General features: G+C 32.7%; 1 pseudogene; it reads right to left on the bottom strand.

Annotated features, from left to right (window-relative positions):
• Positions 1-734: 734 nt before the first annotated feature.
• Positions 735-1,481, bottom strand: LOC124992442 (transcription factor Spi-C-like; annotated as a pseudogene).
• Positions 1,482-18,480: the final 16,999 nt, after the last annotated feature.

Genomic DNA, 18,480 nt, shown 5'->3' with positions numbered 1-18,480 from the left:
CTGACTGCAGAGAGATAAAATCTAAGAGTAGTTTTGATTTGCATTTCTTTTCTTAGGGAAAATGTTTAAATTAATACATAATTCAAATCAACACAACTAACATAATCTAGAAGAAATTGTATGTATGGATGATGCTAAGAGCAAAGTCACTTTCAAATGGGAACTGATCATTTGAAACAACAAAATTGTTCGTTGGCAAGATTTCCTTATGTTAGTATAAATTACATGCTATTTGATAAAAGAGCAATAAGGAAGTTAATATTTTTCAGTGCAAAGTTAATCGAATAATTGAAGTTAACTTAGTTAACTATTTTTTCTTTCTTTTTTTGTCCCTTGGTAACTTCTGAGAGATTGGTTCTAGGACCCTCAGATACCAAAATCAATGAACACTAAAGTCCCTTATATAAAATGGGGTAGTATTTGCTTAAAAGTTAGGAACATATGCACAAATACTTCAAATACTTCAAATCATCTCTAGATTACTTATAATATCAATGTAAATTAAATGTCATCTAAATAGTTTTTACTATATCATTTGAGAAAAAATAGCAAAAAAATAAGTTCATACATGTAAAGTACAGAAATAATTGTTTTTTTCAAATATTTTCTTCCATGGTTGGTTGAATCCATGGATGTGGAACCTGTGGATATGGAGGACCAACTGCTTTAAGAGAAAAATCCTGAGACTTATAGGGCTTCCTGATGCCAGGCAGTGGGGAAATGAGAGAATATATTTAGCAATCAGGGTAACTTAGCTCATGGTAATTGACATATATATAGTTGTAATTTGTATTCCACTTATTTAAACTGAGATATTCTTGATCAAGTTGAACATACTGTGAACAGAAGATCTCTTTACCCAAGAAGTGAGGAGGAGTCTTTGGAGAATGGCCTCACTGAATTGGTAGGTGAGCTTTCTCCAGACTTTGTGATTTTCCTAATTCTTCCATAATTCCTAAGGGCTCTGGCCATTTTCTGGTAAGTCATGGTCTTCCGATTGCCTTTTCTTTTCCCTCAAAGTTCAGGAGTTTTTCTTTTTCTTTTTTTTAAATACAAACTGAAAAATAACTTTGGTTTTTTCTACTCACTGAATACAAGATGACATCTTGGAATTGCACAGAAACTCATGAAGGTTTTCAAACAACCTGAGCTTGTTCCTGCTTTTCCTCCCTTTTGCTGGAAGACAGCAGGTTCTACCATCTTATTTGCAGTTATGTTCTGCAGAGGTTGATGAATATTGACTTCAAAATAGAAGTCTGCAGCACTGTTTATCACAGTTCTCCGATTATAGACAGGTTCTTCTGTAGGAAACACTCCAGAGCAGCTGGAATTTCCTCTGATGTGAGGACAAGGGTTAATGAAAGTTGGGTAATTTTTGTAATCTGGGAGTATTGAAGATCTCCTCTGATTGAATGCTGCCTTTGCACTTCAATAGCATCTTCAAATGCTTGCCTCAGCTTGTCTTGCTCAACAGAAGTCATGCTTCAATAATAAGGTGACAATTCTGTGCAGAAGAGTCCAATGTAACATCAAGTTGTACAAGGTGTAAGTCGCCTTTCTTCTAAAACATGTTGGAGGACAACATTTTAAGCAAAATAAACCAGACACAGAAAAAAAGTATTGAATAATTTGAATAATTAGAATAAAAAATAAACCAACAGAGACAATAGATGAACTGAAAGTTGAAGAACAACTTTAAAGATAGGGTATTAGGACCAGGAGAGAAAGGAAAAAGGATTGGGGAAGACAAAGCAGAAGGGAAGGTGGACATGCTCAAGATACAATAAATACATGTATGCAAATGTCACAGTGAAACTCATTAATTTCTTCCTTTAATATGTGATTAGTATAATAAAATAACTTACAAAAAGAAATCTATATGCCTTGTTAGGTTTGGATCTTAAATTTCTCATATTTTGAAGGCTGATCCCCAACTTGGGGCACTATTCAGAGAAGGTAGAAACTTTAGGATGTAGAAAGTTGAGTCATTGGGAGTGTAAAGGGGATATTGGGAACCTGACTCCTTTTTTTCCTTTCTTCCTCTCTTTCTTCTTTTCTTCTAGGCTGCCATGATGAGAACAGTGTGGCTCCACCATGTATTCCTACCATGACAGCCATCATTGCTACAGACCCAAAGCAGTGGGGACAGCAACATGGACTGAAACCTAAGCCAGAGTGGATTTTTCATGGTTTAAGATTACTTATCTCAGGTGTTCTTTTCATGGTGATTGAAAGCTGGTATTTTATTTCTAAAATTCTTTTAAAGAATAAGAAGAGCTCTTTAAGAACAGCAATAAGGCCTTGTACTAGTTTTTATTCTTTTCAAAGTTATACATAATACTTCAGATATTGTATTAAACACTGATGATGAATTTAATTACAGCATGTACAGGTTTATTGATAGCTTTAGGACTATTTGAAATGGTTGCATAATGAGTATTTTATGTATTTTGCCCCATGGATACAAAGACATAATGCATAATTAAATATATAAATATGTACTCTCTATGTAATAGTTACAGTTAAACTAATATAAATATATGTATTTATATGTATATACATATATATGTCTATATACACATATATTTATGTGTGTATACATACATACATACACACACACACACACACACACACACGTTTGTTTTTCTTCTCTTCAACCATTATTTCCATTTCTTTTTCTTTCTCATACGAAAGGAAAGATCTATTTTTTAGGTTGACCTAGAAGTCAGGAGATACAAGTATTCTATTTATTGCAATAGAATCACATTTTAGGGTTTATAATCTTCTTATTCATTTATATCTATAACATATGGAAAATAAATCTTGTTCTCATAGTTAACTCTAACTGTGAGGAGTGGAATTGCTTGATCATTATATGTATTTAATTGAAACACATGCATTTGAATAGCAGATATCTCGAAATACCTGATACTTATATTTCAGATTGATACCTACTATAAATCGACTATAAAACTTACACTTGTCACAGCCAAGATATTTGAACATAATTTAACATAATCCTAAAATATTAAACTTTCAAATTAACTAGGTTTAGAGTAATTTGCCACAAAGATGTATCTGAGATGTATTTTTGTTGTTTTAAAAATGAAAAAAAAAAAAAAAAACCTCGTAACTAGAACTAGTACTTCAAGGAATCCCATAGATGTGCAGATCTTCTGAAAGAACATTATGAAATGTCTCTGATACTATTGAAATGATGCCCCATTCCCCCACTAGTGATTGAATCCAGAGTTCTATCCATGCTAGGCAAGCAAATTAACCACAGGCCATATCTCTAACCAGTGAAATGGCTTTTGAATTACAATTTAGACCTCCTACAACTATCCTTACCTGCAATCTAAAATCATGTTCCAGAAAACCAATTGAAGATTTACAGTAAATTTTCTCTGAACTATAAAATGACGACTGAAAATAAAATTAAGAATAAGAGGATCAAATGGACTTTAATATGGAAAATAATATATTGCTCTCTGTTTAAATGAATGTTATCACTGGAAATAGGTAGATGGTAATATAATAATAATTATTAATATTTACAAGGGGTTTAATGAGTCAAATGTTTCTTTGAAAAATATAAGAAAATAATGTAGTATTTTAATTCTTTTAGGTCTTTTTACAAGATCATGTGTTTTGTTAAGGACTCATAATCTGTTATCAAGTCACCATTCAAACTTAAAATAACACATATTGTTTGATTTGTTTTTATTATTGAAAGAGAATATTTATGGTAAGATACTGAGATTATATTTCTTAAACTCTTACTTGTGACATCATGTGTTTATTTGTTTTGAAAAGCTAGTCTGAAATAATAAAAGGAGGACAAAACAATCAGTTTTGAGGCCATTAAGGATGTGAATTCAAGGTCAAACAGAGCTTTAGATGCTTAAAAAGAAACCAAAGCTGGAGACTCAGGCTTTTAAGAGTCATTAAGAATTTAACAGTTATTAGCCAAAAGCTTCTGGCAATCTTATTTGCAACAAAGAACCTTGCATCAGTGGCTCCATATAAAAACATCTTAGGAGATTTGATTGATTTATTTAGGGTGACTTTGGTTTATTTAGGAAAAATGGTAATATAATAGCTGAGTTTAGCTTATTGTTTGAATTTGATGATACAATTACATTATGGCTTTAAGCAGTGGAAATATACAAATAGTGCAGTAGAGGACAGGGGATAGAGTTGAAATTATTTCCCTATATTGTTTTCCATGTGGCTTATCACTGTATTATAAATTTGATGTGAAAATGAATTTAAATTAATTATATAACACCTGTATTTGAAACACAGTTGGTCTCCAAAGTTAACAACTGATAAAAGCAAGCACTAGAAAAATCCTATACTCTTTGTGAGTTATTGAGTATCTGCTACCATGTTAAAATGTAACTAGTGAAATGAACATTAGCTCAACTGAAGGGTCCTGCTTATTTGGAATTCTTGGCCACAACAGAAAACGTCAAGAGTAACAAAACAATTAACCCTTTACTAATCCTTGGGAGAGCACTACCGAATGAGATTTCTTCAGGTTAATCAGTCATCTAGGAATGAAACTTAAATTACGACATATATAAAATTCATGTGTCAATAAAATCCTGTTGTATTTTTCATTAGCCAAATTAAGCACTGTGCTCAAATAATACCTAACAAGTAAATTCAGAACTATCATTATTACAAAATCATGAATGTAGTGTAAATTAGCCTTTTTAATTTATAACTATTACTCTTGACAGTTGTATGTGATTTTATATTATATAAGCATACAATTTTAATTTGATTAACATGACATTGTGTTGACACATAATATTAACATAATATATATGCAATATAGTATGTAATTTTATAAAAAGTTATATATTTTAAGTATTTCTAAATTTCATTTTAATTTGAATAAAAATTACTTCATAATTATAGAAGCAACAATAGATATCTACCATTGGTTGTTCTTTTTACTTCTTTCTTTTCCTTGAATTCCACTGTTTAAAAAGTATTCTTTAGCTTAGAATAATTTAATTTGCTTTAACTTAGAATATTTTAATAAATTATAAAATGTGTAACATTTTAAAAGTAATAATATAAGCTACTTCTTAACTAAGTATAAACAAAACCAAAAACATTATGAAGAAAAAATGGTAAAACCACATATTCACAAAAATATTAAGTTCATAGAATGATTATTTCAAGTGAATTAGAATAAATATTTTTAATTTGTACATTATTTTATTTCTTAAAGAGACTAATGATATCACAAATTCTGTCCAAACAATTTTCTTGTCTTCTGTATTTACTTCTTGGTATCACCTTTGGGGAGAAAAGCCCATAACAATAAATTGTCTTAACTCTAGTCAAAATATTATTTTGTTTTATTGATGAAAGTTCATTGTGTACCTTACATCACAATCAGATTAAAGAAAGACAGATGTGAGTTGTTACAAAAGTAGCAAGAAGCTTCTTTCTCATTGCTAACATTTATTCTATTCAGAACTTAATGTGAATGTGAATTGTGATCTTTTTTTTTAATTAAAAATAATTGCATAAGAGCTAGGCATGGTGGTACATACTGTATTCTTAGCTACTCAGGAGGAGCACCTTAATAAGACTGTCTCAAAATTTAAAAAGATGAATGGCTAGGGATGTTGTTCAGTGGTAGACTTGCCCAGCATATCAAGGCCCTGGTAACAAAAAACAAAACAAACCAACAAGAACGAATGTATTAATAATACTCCTATAGTATTGGTCTCAACAATTCTATTGCATGATTAACTTCCTCAAGGTAAGAGGTTTTTGTAGGTCACTGGTTTGCAGTCCAGGGCAATATTGTTCCCCAGTGGAGATTTGTCAGGACCTGAAGACATTTTTGGTCATCATAATCGGGGAGATGTTATCATTTTTTATTTTAATAGTGAGTAAATGCCACTAAATATCCTCAGATAAATTTTATGGTGCCTCACAAAAAAAGAATAATTTTTTAAAAATGTGTTTCTAAATGTTAGTAGTTTTGAAGTTGAAAAAACTTGGCAACTCTTATGTTCTTATAATGTGTATGTTTCCAATGAACCCTTCCTTGATTTATACATCAGTGCTTAAGGAGCTTGATAGTGTACTAGAGGTAGTTCATGGCTTCTAAATACTATTCTGTATTTAATAACATATTAGTTATTTGTCCACTTGATTTATTTTATTCTTTTTCATGAGTTATTTTATAAAAGCATTTTATGTATCTCTTAGTTACGGGTCATACTAGATGCTACAACAGAAAGACTTTAAATAGGGAGTGTTTAACAAGGTTCTAGATATTTGTTTCTTCTCATTCTCCAGAAGTAAGTAAGTGATCTAGTAAACAGAATGGTTCCACATCTTTAAAGTAGTAGCTTTCAATGTCTTGCAGTTGTATGGGAGGAAAGATAGGTGAACACAAATACATTTCTAATCAGAAACAAGACCTAACATTCCACTGAGTAGTCAGGGAAATATCTCTAGGAGGACAACCATATGCCAAGCCAGAATTCAGAAATTTCACTTATAAAGAAAAATTAGAATGGTTAGAATTAGTCATCTCTGCCAAGCAAAGTAGGCTTAAGTTTGTGAAAATACAGACAAAAACATGAAAGAACTTTTCAATTTTTAAAGAACTGATTTCTAATATTTTGCTTCTTTTTTAGCAAAATATAACAGTATATCCAGATACTGATTATGCTTTGTCATAGATTTTCTTTTATTTAAGCATATGTCCTTCAAAATATTAAAAGTTTTAATGTCTACAACTTATTTTATTATAAAGCATGATGCTATTTTTTAAATCATTGTTGCTTTATAGGAAGATATATCAATGTATTCCTATTACTAACTGATATTAAATCACTAATGAATATATTTATATAGAGATACATGCCCACTTCTATAATTATTCCTTAAGGGTGATTTTTTAGAAATGGAATGTGTGGATTGAATATTATATTTTTAAAAAATCTTAGACATATTACCAAATTACCTTTTAAAATGGTTTACCAATCTGTACTCCACTAACAATTTCTTTTTAGATTGCCTCTTCCATTTAGAATGATTAAAATAACAAAAGTCTTTTGAGAAGCCAAGAGTCAAGACTGGATAGAAAAACAAAATCAATTCTGTGTAATGAATGATTGAGGTACAGTACTAAATAATGGTACCAAATAAAAGCAAGATCAATGTATCGTTAGTTTGGGAACAAGTGACTAGAAACTCTGATGGATATGTTGGATGTCAGTTAAGGAGGTCTTATTTGGATAGGTTATAAATACAAAAGCTGTCCTCAAAATTTTTGTAATAGAAAAATAATCCAATGGCCATTAAGTCATAACTTTCAGAAACAAGTTGTGTTTTTAATTACAGTCACATCTACTGACAAGTGTCCATTTTTTAAATTGTTAAATATAACATAAAATAATTCAATGTTTTAGTGGGTTTACAGTAATATGACCTGCAAATATGCTCATAAGAACAATTTGCCAGAGGACTATGAATACTATATACCACTCTGTAGCAATATTATGTACAATCATTAATCATTTCTGCCTGTTTAAGAATTAATGATGTTGGACATGGTGGTATATATTTGAAATCCCAGCTACTCAGGAGGCTGAGATAGGAGGATTGCAAGTTCAAGGTCATCCTTGGCAACTCAGACACTGTTTCAAAATAAAAAGTTAAAAGGGTGGGTCATGGGGCTCAGTGATAAAAAGTCCCTGGGTTTTCTAGGAGAAGAAGTAATGTTAACTGCCTGGTATCAGACAAAGTGAAAATTATAGAAACTTCAAGTCATAAAAAATCTGACCTGGCGCAAGCATATTCAGAATTGAAACATCACATTTAATAATTTGCTCAACAGAAAGTTATGGGAAAAATTTTAAATGCAGGTAATTGTAACATGATACAATACACTTTGTTTAGCATACCATGAGAATAATATGATTTATTAAATGCATATATATATTCAGGTCATTTTTGTTATGGGGTGCAACTTAAGAACAGACCGATCACCACTGAGAAGTCCAAATTTGAGAGTCTTTATTAAGCCGGCTGGCTGACTGTCTCACACAATGCCCCCAAAAATGGCTATTGAGAAAACAGCCCCGACCACAGGGTTGTAGGGGTTCTTATACCAAAAATCACATTAATCATAAGTGTCTGTTCTATGATTCGAAATTACACATTAACATCATGAGATCATCAACAGAGGGGGAAGTGGGTCAAAATGACCCTTACCTAGGTACAAACTGAAGAATGGTTGCTAACATCCACACAATCACTGTTCACATGGTACATTGTTTAGGAGCAATAGGAATCAAAAGAGAGCAATTCTTTACTACATAGGTGTTGCCATTGTATATTATTAAACATGTCACACCAAGTAACTGATGATGGGCACAGAGGCGGGGTGTTCCATGGGAGAAGCTTATTTCCCACATAACATGGAGTCTCAGAGCAAAATGGAGTCTGTTTAGTCATTTCCCTCAGAGTTTGGCCTATAATATTCTCATGGAGTCAGATTTGTCAGCCCACCACACTTTGTTTTATTAAACTTTTTTTTTGAAGTGGTTTAAGATTCACAGTAAAATTGAGAAGGCAGTCTCAACCAGGATGTCATTAAATAGATGATTGGATAAGTAGATATTTCAATATACTCTGATGCCCACACTTGTGTAGAAACTACCATATTCTCCAATGGAGTTGTACAGATTTTGCAATTGATGAGCTTATATTGACACATAATAATTCTAAGTCTGTAGCTTATATTAAGGTTTACTCTTGGTGCTGTCTATTCAATGAGTTTAAAAAATATTTATAATGTGTATCCACCAATATTTAAGCAGAATATATACCCTGTCACAAAATACACACATATGTACACACACATATGTAGATGCATGTATCCTAAAGAGAGCAATCCTCAATGACCCATCTCCTCCAACTACATCCTTCCTGCTTTCAGTTACCATTTGGTTAATCCTTACTAAGTTAATTCACTGATTGGGTTAAGGCTCTCATAACCCAATAATTTACCCTTAAACCTTGCATTGTCTCACACATGAGCTTTTGGGGGACACCACACATCTAATCCTAATATCGCACACACTAGTTATTTTGAGGGGTGGCTTTCCATTTGGCTTTTGATGGTAATTCCTTATGATTGAATTCAAATTATTCATAAAATGCAGAAATACTACAGAAATACATTATGCTGTTTTAGGGCATGATACCAGGAAATTTATGAAGTTGACTTGTTCCCATGTTGTGTAAGTAAAATTGGATCACTTGTTTAAGATCCTGTCTGCCAAATCTCCTCACTGTGAAGTTTATAGTTTTCCCTGGAAATTGACATATTTTGTTGAGAAATATTTCAAGAATATAAATTCTTTTAAAATATGTAAATGTCTGATTCCTCATAAAAAATTTACTAACTCATTTTAGAATTGACTGACATCTTTCTAAATCCATTATTCTCTCCACCAATACCAGTTGTCATTCTACTTTAAGAATTTTATATTCTTTTATGCAATATTAATTTATATCCAAATGGACTCATTGGTTCTTATTTATCCAATGAATTATAACTCATTACAATTACTAGTTATTTGATGCCCAAATTGCCACACATTTAACCAGGAAGAATCCTTAAAGTTAATTTTACATTGTTTAGATTTGTCCCTTTGTATTTTATGTTTTTTAAACTTGTTATACCATGGTTTTCCACATTTATTTGACATTTTCCTGCAGATCTAGAATCAGCCTTTTCTTCCATGAGAGTATTTTAGTGGAAAAGTAAAACCAGAAAGTCAAAATCTAGTGTCTTTATGCTCAATGCTATTGGTATATTTTTGCTTTGAGTTCCATCAAATATAATGGGCACTATGAGTTCTTTTAACTTAATATAAATTAATTATGATTAAATATTATTTAAAATCAGTTTATCAGTCATACTAACTGTATTTCAAGTGCTCAGTAGCAAAATGTAACTAGTGATGTAGTAAAATAGAGATATACAATGTTTCAGTCATCATGTAAAATTGTATTAGATAATTTCTATTCAGTACCACCTCAATGAAAAAAACTAGATCGTAATACATACATATACATGTGCACATATATATAGTGGTCATACATGTAAAGCAGTAGTTTAAGATTTCTCATTAATACTTCATGTGCATGGTATATTGTCATATTTTAATTTTCAAAAATTTTTATTTCTGTATTCTATAGTGAAAACCTTGTTTCATTATTTTTGACTTACATTTGTTCAATGTGAAAGATGTAGGAAGTTGCTAGCAGAGAGAAAATAGCGCTTGAGTAAATAATATTCCCATTTAGTTTTCGTTTTTCCCTCATGATTGTGTCCTGAGTATAGTTCCCAATTGCAGAGCTAAAAAATAGCAGAGTTACAGGTGGCTAAATTACTGGTATAAACTCTTCTGACTATGGACTTGTCACAGAGAGGCATGATAGCATTACTGTGGGTGTCTAAATATCTGAGATAATCACCATGTTTTGGCTACAGGAACTGTAATAAATTTTTCCTGCAGGCCATAGAGAATGGGAGAGCATCTTAGAAAGCAGAAAGTTGAAAAACCCATTGTGTAATGAATCTACACAATCCCAGACTTATTCTTGAAGTGTGTATGTGTTAAGACAAACTTAACATTGTAAAAGCAATGGAAATTGGACTCAGATTCACTACCCACTTCTCAGAGTGACCCAAACATTGGGAAAAGTTGTGTAATAGAAATTTAGAAGAATGAACTAGAAGAGAAGATAGAACTTGCATTCTTAAACTAACCACATTGATTGCTTACTAAAACAGACAAATTTCAGTAGATGGCCTTATCAAGACCCAGACTCTACATACCATTTAAATTGTATAAAATATAATCCAAAATTATACAAAATCTTCTCATTTGAACCATGTGCACCCTTTAAAAGATGAAATGCAAGCAACCAGTACCATTTCTGAGATGATGCAGTAGAATTATCAGAAAAAGCCTTTAAAGTAGCTTTTCAAATTCTATGAAGTAAATGTTAACACATTTAAAAAATGGCAAGGTAGAAGTTTCCAGTAAAGAAATGTGTACTACAAAAAATAGCTCAATGTTTATGCGCTCTCTTAATAGATGAAGGTATAAGAAAATATGGCACATACACGCAAGGGAGTTTTATTCAGTCACAAGAAATGAAATTATGCCTTTTGTTATGGAAAATGAATGGATCTGGAGAGTATTATGTTAAACAAAATAAGTCCAACTCGGAAATTCAAGGACTCTGTTTTCTCTCACATGGAAGAACCAGAGAGGAAGAAAAAGAAGAGATGTGAAAGTTGAAGGGAGACCATTGGGGTAGAGAAAGAGGATAAGCAGAAGGGAGAAAATAAAGGAGAGATACTGGGAAGAAAACTGATCAAATTACATTATCGGCATGTACAAATATGTAGCAATACAAGTCACCACTATATAGTAATATGCACCAATAAAAATAACTAGATGAAGATTTTAGAACTAAAAAGTACAATTTAAAATACTTGCTAGTTAGTCTAGCACAATGGAGATGATTGAGGAAAGAGGTCTTGAATTTGATTACCTCAACAGAGTTATCCAGTTTATAGATAAAATGATAAAAAATGAATAGAATCCAGGATAGGATAGTTTTAGAACAATTATTAAAGTTTCATGCAACTGGAGTCTATAAGGAGAGGAGGAATAATTAGGAAGAGAAAAAAATACTTAAAGAAGCATTGCCTGAAACTTCCCAAATTTGTTGAAAAGCATTATTTACAAAACCAAGAAACCAAGTGAAGCCAAAACAGAATTAATTCAAGGAATATGACATTCAAACACACCAGAGCCAAACTTACAATGGGATGTAGGAAATGCCTTCACGAAATGTGACACCTTGCAGTTTAAGAAAGTAGTAAGGCGGGAAAGCTACTCTCACCTTCTCACCCTTCTTCCCTGAAGCAGGTCATAAAACCTAGGAATGGCACTCTCTGCCCATCCCCTATCTTCTGTCCCAAAGAATCCCATGTGGCAGGTATCCTGCTCTATACTCAGAGGAAAGATATGTAATATAAGGATGCCAGGATGAATCTTAACAAACAAGTCTTGATATTTTCCAATAGTTCATACCATTTTGCTTCTCCAATAATAATTCTGCTTGACTGACCATAAAAATATACAAATATCCATGTTTCTTTGATCTTCATTTATGAAGTCTCCTGTGTCACAGAAATCATATTAAATTTGTTTGACTTTCTCTTGTTAATTTGACTTTTGTTATAGAGACATAAACATTTTGATGGGTAAAGGAAACATTATTTCTTTTTTTTTCCTAAACTGCCAAAAATTGAACATAAGAAAAAAAACATAAAACTGCAGAAGGCTTATTAAATATAGTTTCTGGAAGGCAAGAACAATAATAAAACAAATCTTGGTTTAGTGCGATCTCGCAGGAAGAGGTGAGGTACTGGAAGCCTTCAAGGACACTATAAGACTACAGGGTAGAATCTATACTGCCTCAGTTCCATACCACTAGATGGGAAGACACACAAACAACATGAAAAAAATACAAGGGAACAAAGCACCTCAAACAAACCAAGATGTTCCAACAATAGAATCCATATACAACACAGTAGAAGAAATGTCAGAGAAGGAGTTTAGAAAGTACATAGACTGATCTTCGAAATAAAGGATGGTCATGGAGAGAAAATACAGGAAGTGAAAGATCACTTCAATAAAGAGGCAGAGATTATAAAAGGAATCAAGGAGAAATCCTTGAAATGAAGGAAACAATAAACCAAATTAAAATTCAATGGAAGGTATCACCAACAGTCTAGACCACTTAGAAGATAGAACCTCAGGTAATGAAGACAAAATATATACTCTTGAAAATAAAGTTGATCGCACAGAGAAGATGGTAAAAAAAAAAAAACAAAAAAAAAAAAAAAAAACCATGAACAGAACTTCCAAGAAACATGGGATAACATGAAAATACCAAATTTAAGATTTATAGGAACAGATGAAGGCATGGAGATAAAAATCAAAGGAATGCACAATCGTGTCAATGACATAATATCAGAAAATTTCCCATGTCTAAAGAATGAAATGGAAAAATCAACGATAAGAGGCTTACAAGACCCAAATGTACAAAATTACAGCAGACCCACACCAAAGCACATTATAATGAGAATGACTAATATACACAATAAGAGTAGAAATTTTAAAGGCCACAAGAGAAAAAAATCAAATTACATATTAGGGGAAACCAATTTGAATAGCAGCTGATTTCTCAACCCAGACCCTCGGTGCCAGGAAGTCCTGGAATAACATATGTCAAACTCTGAAATAAAATGGATGCCAACTGAGAATTTTATACCCAGTAAAGTTAAGCTACAGATTTGAAGATGAAATAAAAACCTTCCATGACAAATAAAAGTTAAAAGAATTCACAACTAGAAAGCCTGCACTACAGAACATTCTCAGCAAAATATTCCATGAGGAGGAAATGAAAAGAAAAAATGAAAACCAGCAAAGGGAGGAACTACTTTAAAGGAAAGATCAATCAAAAGAGAAACCGAGTCAATTTAAAAACAAAAAATAAACCAAAATGACCAGGAATACAAATCATATCTCCATAATAACCCTGAATGTTAAAGGCCTAAATTCATCAATCAAAAGACCCAGATTGACAAAAAAAAGACCCAACAATATGCTGTCTTCAAGAGACTCACCTCCTAGGAAAAATCATTCACAGAGTGATGGTGAAAGATTGGGAAAAAGAATACCACTCACATGGACTGAGTAAACAAGCAGGGGTTTCCATTCTCATATCAGACAAACTGGACTTCATACCAAATTAGAAGGGATAAAGGAGGACATTTCATACTACTGAAGGGAAATATACATCAACAAGACATAACAATCATAAATATATATGCCCCAAACAATGGAGTATCTACGTACATCAAACAAATTCTTCTCAATTTCAAGAATCAAATAGTCCACAACGCAATGATACTGGGTGACTAACACAGCTCTCTCACTGCTGGATAGATAGATCTTCCAAACAAAAACTAAACAAAGAAACTGTAGAATTAAATAATACAATTAATGATTGAGACTTAATGGACATATATAGAGTATATCATTCATCATTGAGCAAATACACCTTATTCTCAGCAGCATATAGATCCTTCTCTAAAATAAATCATATGTGTGCCAAAGAGGAACTCTCAGCAAATCTAAAAAGTAGAAATACTACCCTACATTCTATCAGATCATAATGGAATGAAATTAGAAATCAATGATAAAATAAAAAATAGAAGCCACTCCAACACCTGGAGACTAAATAGCATGTTATTGAATGACAAATAGATAATAGAAGAAATCAAGGAGGAAATAAAAAAATACTTAGAGGTAAATGAGAACACCGATAAAACATATCAAAATCTTTGGGGGAAAAAAAAAAAAAACAAATCTTGCTGGTCAAGATGAAAAATTTGAAAGAATTTTGGAGAATTCTGGCAGTTTCTTGTAAAGCTAAACTTGTTACTACTTTATGAACAGCACTTTCAGTTCTAGGTATTTTTATAAGAGTACTAAATACATATGACCAGAAGTATACTTTATAGAAGTAAACATAGCAGTCAGATTCATAATAACCCAAACTAGAAAACAGGACAGATATAATAAAGGTTACACAAAATATTAAGAGATATCAAGCAGTATATTTCATAGAGAAAAGGTTATATTCTTTATTATTTCATTTATATAAAGTAAAACAACAGACAGAACTAAACTATAGAAGTAGAAATCAGAATGTGGTAGCCTCTGAGAAGGAAGACTATTGGTAGAAGGAAAATATTTGGAAGGAGAAAAAGGAAATATCCTGAGTTGTTGGAAATATTCTATATTTTTATTTCATTCTTGAGTTATAAGAGGATAAGTGATGTCAAAATTTGATAAATTGAACGTTCTCAAGTGGAGAATGTCATTTTGTTATGTATTAAGTTATTTATTTATCAGAATAAAATGAAGGAAAAACTCAACCACTTCACCCAATTGATTGAATTATTTCAATCCTTGCCAACAGAACCTGAAAATCTCCACATCCTCACCAACATTTGGGTGTCATTAGATTTACATTTATAGTTATCTAATACTTGTAGAGTGATATCTATTTTTGTTTTAATTTGTATTTTCCTGATATATCAATAAGCCAATGAGGTTAATGATGACTGTATTTGGTGATTAATGGTCATTTGTGAAGAGTTCGTTCCCCCCACTCTACCTTTCTTTTTTTAGCATTAGTTCTAATACTTTTTTGTTGATTTGTAGGAATTATTTTATTCTGTTGATGTATATATAGTATATATATACATATATATACTTCATCAGATGTATATTGTGTGTGTGTGTGTGTGTGTGTGTGTGTGTGTGTGTGTGTAACTGACAAAGAGAAGGGTTGACAAAGAGAAGGCTTTTATTTTGTTAATCTACTTTTTTCTTTTGTGGATATTTGTGTGGGTGTGTGTGTGTGTGTGTGTACGTGTATGTATATCTCTGAAATCTTTGCCTACCCTAGAATCTCATAGATCTTCTATATATTCTCTTACTGTCATGGTTTTACCTTTCTGATTTATGTTGTAATTAATTTCTATCTTTTCTATTATGAGGCTAGAAATTGAGGCTTCCTCTTCTATGAATATCCAACTCTTCCTATAGTATTAGAAAAATTTTACCTTCCTCACTGTATTGCTTTTGAGTCAATTATCCATATAAGCTTGGAACTACTTTTGATCCCTTACATTAGGTTTGTTGACTTACATGTATTCATTTATGTCAGTAATTCATTGTCTTTGTTACTGAAACATGATATAGTCTTGAATACATGAAATATAAAGCTACCACCCATTCGTTTTAGAGCTTGCTAAGGTTGTTTCAGGTCTTGTGTATTTTTGCATATATTTTAAAATTAACTCATCAACTTACCTTTTATAAACCTACTCTAGTTGAGATTACACTGGATCTATGGGTATATTTAGAAGAAACAAATGTTGAAAATGCATTGAAATGTACAATTAATGAACGTGATCTATTTCCTGGTTTATTTATGAGAAATCTCATGTATATTCTGAAGTGCTTGGAGACTAGGAATAACACATTTTGATTTACATTGTTCTTTTTTGTGTTTTTAAAACAAATTTCAAATTTTTTATTTTCAATTGCTTCTGACTTTGTCTTGTTCATATCAAAATATTTAATATTTTACCATTGATTATGTATACTGCAACTTTACTGACTTACTTATTATCTGAAGTTATTGTTTTGTGATTTTAATAGAATTTTCTCTATATAAATAATCATGTTTTCTGCAAATAGAAAGATTATTAATTCACTCTCTAATTTGTATAGCTTTCTCTTCTTTTCCTTGGTTTATTTCACTGGCTAGCACTTTCTTTGAATTTTGAAAAGACATGGTAGGAGTATAGATATGCTTGACTTCTTGATCTTAGAGAAAAGTGTACAACAGTCTGCCAATAACTACGTTGTGTGGCACAGGTTTGTTTTAGATATTCATTATGAGTTTTACAATGTTACATTTTTGTTTCTTGGTTTTTTTTCTTTTTAGTTTTTATTAAAATGAGTTGAATTTATCAAATTTTCAAATTTTATTGGTTCTTATTTTTAACATGGCAGTAGAATCAATTTTCTTAAAATTATACAAGTATGGGACATATCTTATTCTAATTAACACCTCATTCTTTTCAATCAGTTAAGATGCTAAATTGTTTGGTTTGATTTTTCTTTCATATACTGAATTACACTGATTTTCAAATGTGAATATAACCTTGTATTCACTGATGCATCACATTTTAGGTAGAACTTGATTAGATTTGTTAATTTACTCTTAAGTATTTGTCTTTAAGTTAATCAAGATTATTGAAATGTGATTTGCGTTATAATCATTTTTCAAATTTTATTAATTTGATTAATTTTGACTCATGAAATTAAATGGGTAGTATCGAAGAATTTCATCAAAATTGGTATTTTTCAATGTTTGATAACATTAATCAGATAAACATATTAAGTGTTTTAGTCAGTTTTTTTTATTGCTGTGACCAAAAGACCTGACCTAAAAAAAATGAAAAAAGAACAGAGAGATGGAAATTTTTCTTTTGACTCATAGTTTCAGAGGTTCAGTCCATGATCAGTCACCTCCATTACCATGGGCCCAATGTGAGACAGAACATCAGGGAATGGCAGAAGAAAGCAGCTCAAGACAGGGCGGGTCACTTGGACTTGGAGTGACTGCCTAGGACTACAGGCGGTTGGCGGGAGGAAGAGATGCGAAGTGAGTTGCTTGGACTCCTAGTGACTGCATCGGAAACCGGGCGGCTGTCCGGAGGAGGAGGTGTGTGGCGGGTCTCTGGGTATCGGAGCTATTGTACAGGGCTCCAGGTGGCGGCTCAGAGGAGGGGCCGCATAGCCAGGCGATTAGGCGCAGAGCAGGGTCCCAGGAGCTAGGTGGCTTCTTGCTGAAAGAGCCGCACAGAGACACGCCTAGGGGCGGAGCGAAGTTTCCAGGACTGCGGGCAGATTCTCTGGGAGAGGCAGCCTAAGGAGACTCGCCTGTGAAGGGTGAGGCTCCCAGGCCCAGGACGGATGTCCGGGCCCCTGGGAACGTTGCAGAGGAAGACAGCCCAGACCAGGTGGTAGTTATAGATTGAGGGGAACCTCTAGGAGGGGAACTGACCAGCGAGACGTCCCCACCGGGTGAGTCTTCCCTGCCGGGTGAGGTTTTCCCACAGGGGCGGTAAAACCAGAGACACAGGCACAAATAGGCCTTGCCTCAGCCCGCAGCCTAGTTCCCCATTGGATGACCATTGGTCAACAAGTGGAGGCACCTCTGCCCACTAGCAGGGAAGATACGCCACCTGAGGGTCACCACCCCTAGAGAAGCAGCTTCTTCGTGGAGCTCCGCATTATCAACTTCCTCCAAGACTTCAGGCTACTGAAGGATAAGAGGGAATATACTAGCAATCTTCAGGGACATTATAAGTCAATAGAGGAAATCTGCAATATCTTAATGACCCACTGATTCCTGAACAATATGAGAAAACAAGGGAAGAAAATGCCCCCAAAAAAACTAGATGTTACATCAATAAAATCCAACGACAACATGGCAGAAGAAAGGACAGAAAGGGAGTTCAGAATGTACATCATTAAAATGATTAGGGAAGCAAACGATGAGATGAAAGAGCAAATGCAGGCATTGAATGATGAGATGAAAGAGCAAATGCAGGCATTGAATGATCGCACCAATTGACAGTTAAAAGAGCAAATTCAGGAAGCAAAAGATCATTTCAATAAAGAGTTAAGGTATTGAAAAAAAACCAAACAGAGATTCTTGAAATGAAGGAAACAATAAACCAAATTAAGA

This window comes from Sciurus carolinensis, chromosome 9, assembly GCF_902686445.1.
Source record: "Sciurus carolinensis chromosome 9, mSciCar1.2, whole genome shotgun sequence".
NCBI classification, from domain to species: domain Eukaryota; kingdom Metazoa; phylum Chordata; class Mammalia; order Rodentia; family Sciuridae; genus Sciurus; species Sciurus carolinensis.
Note: the sequence above shows the minus strand (reverse complement) of the source record. Positions and strands in the feature narration are given on the sequence as shown.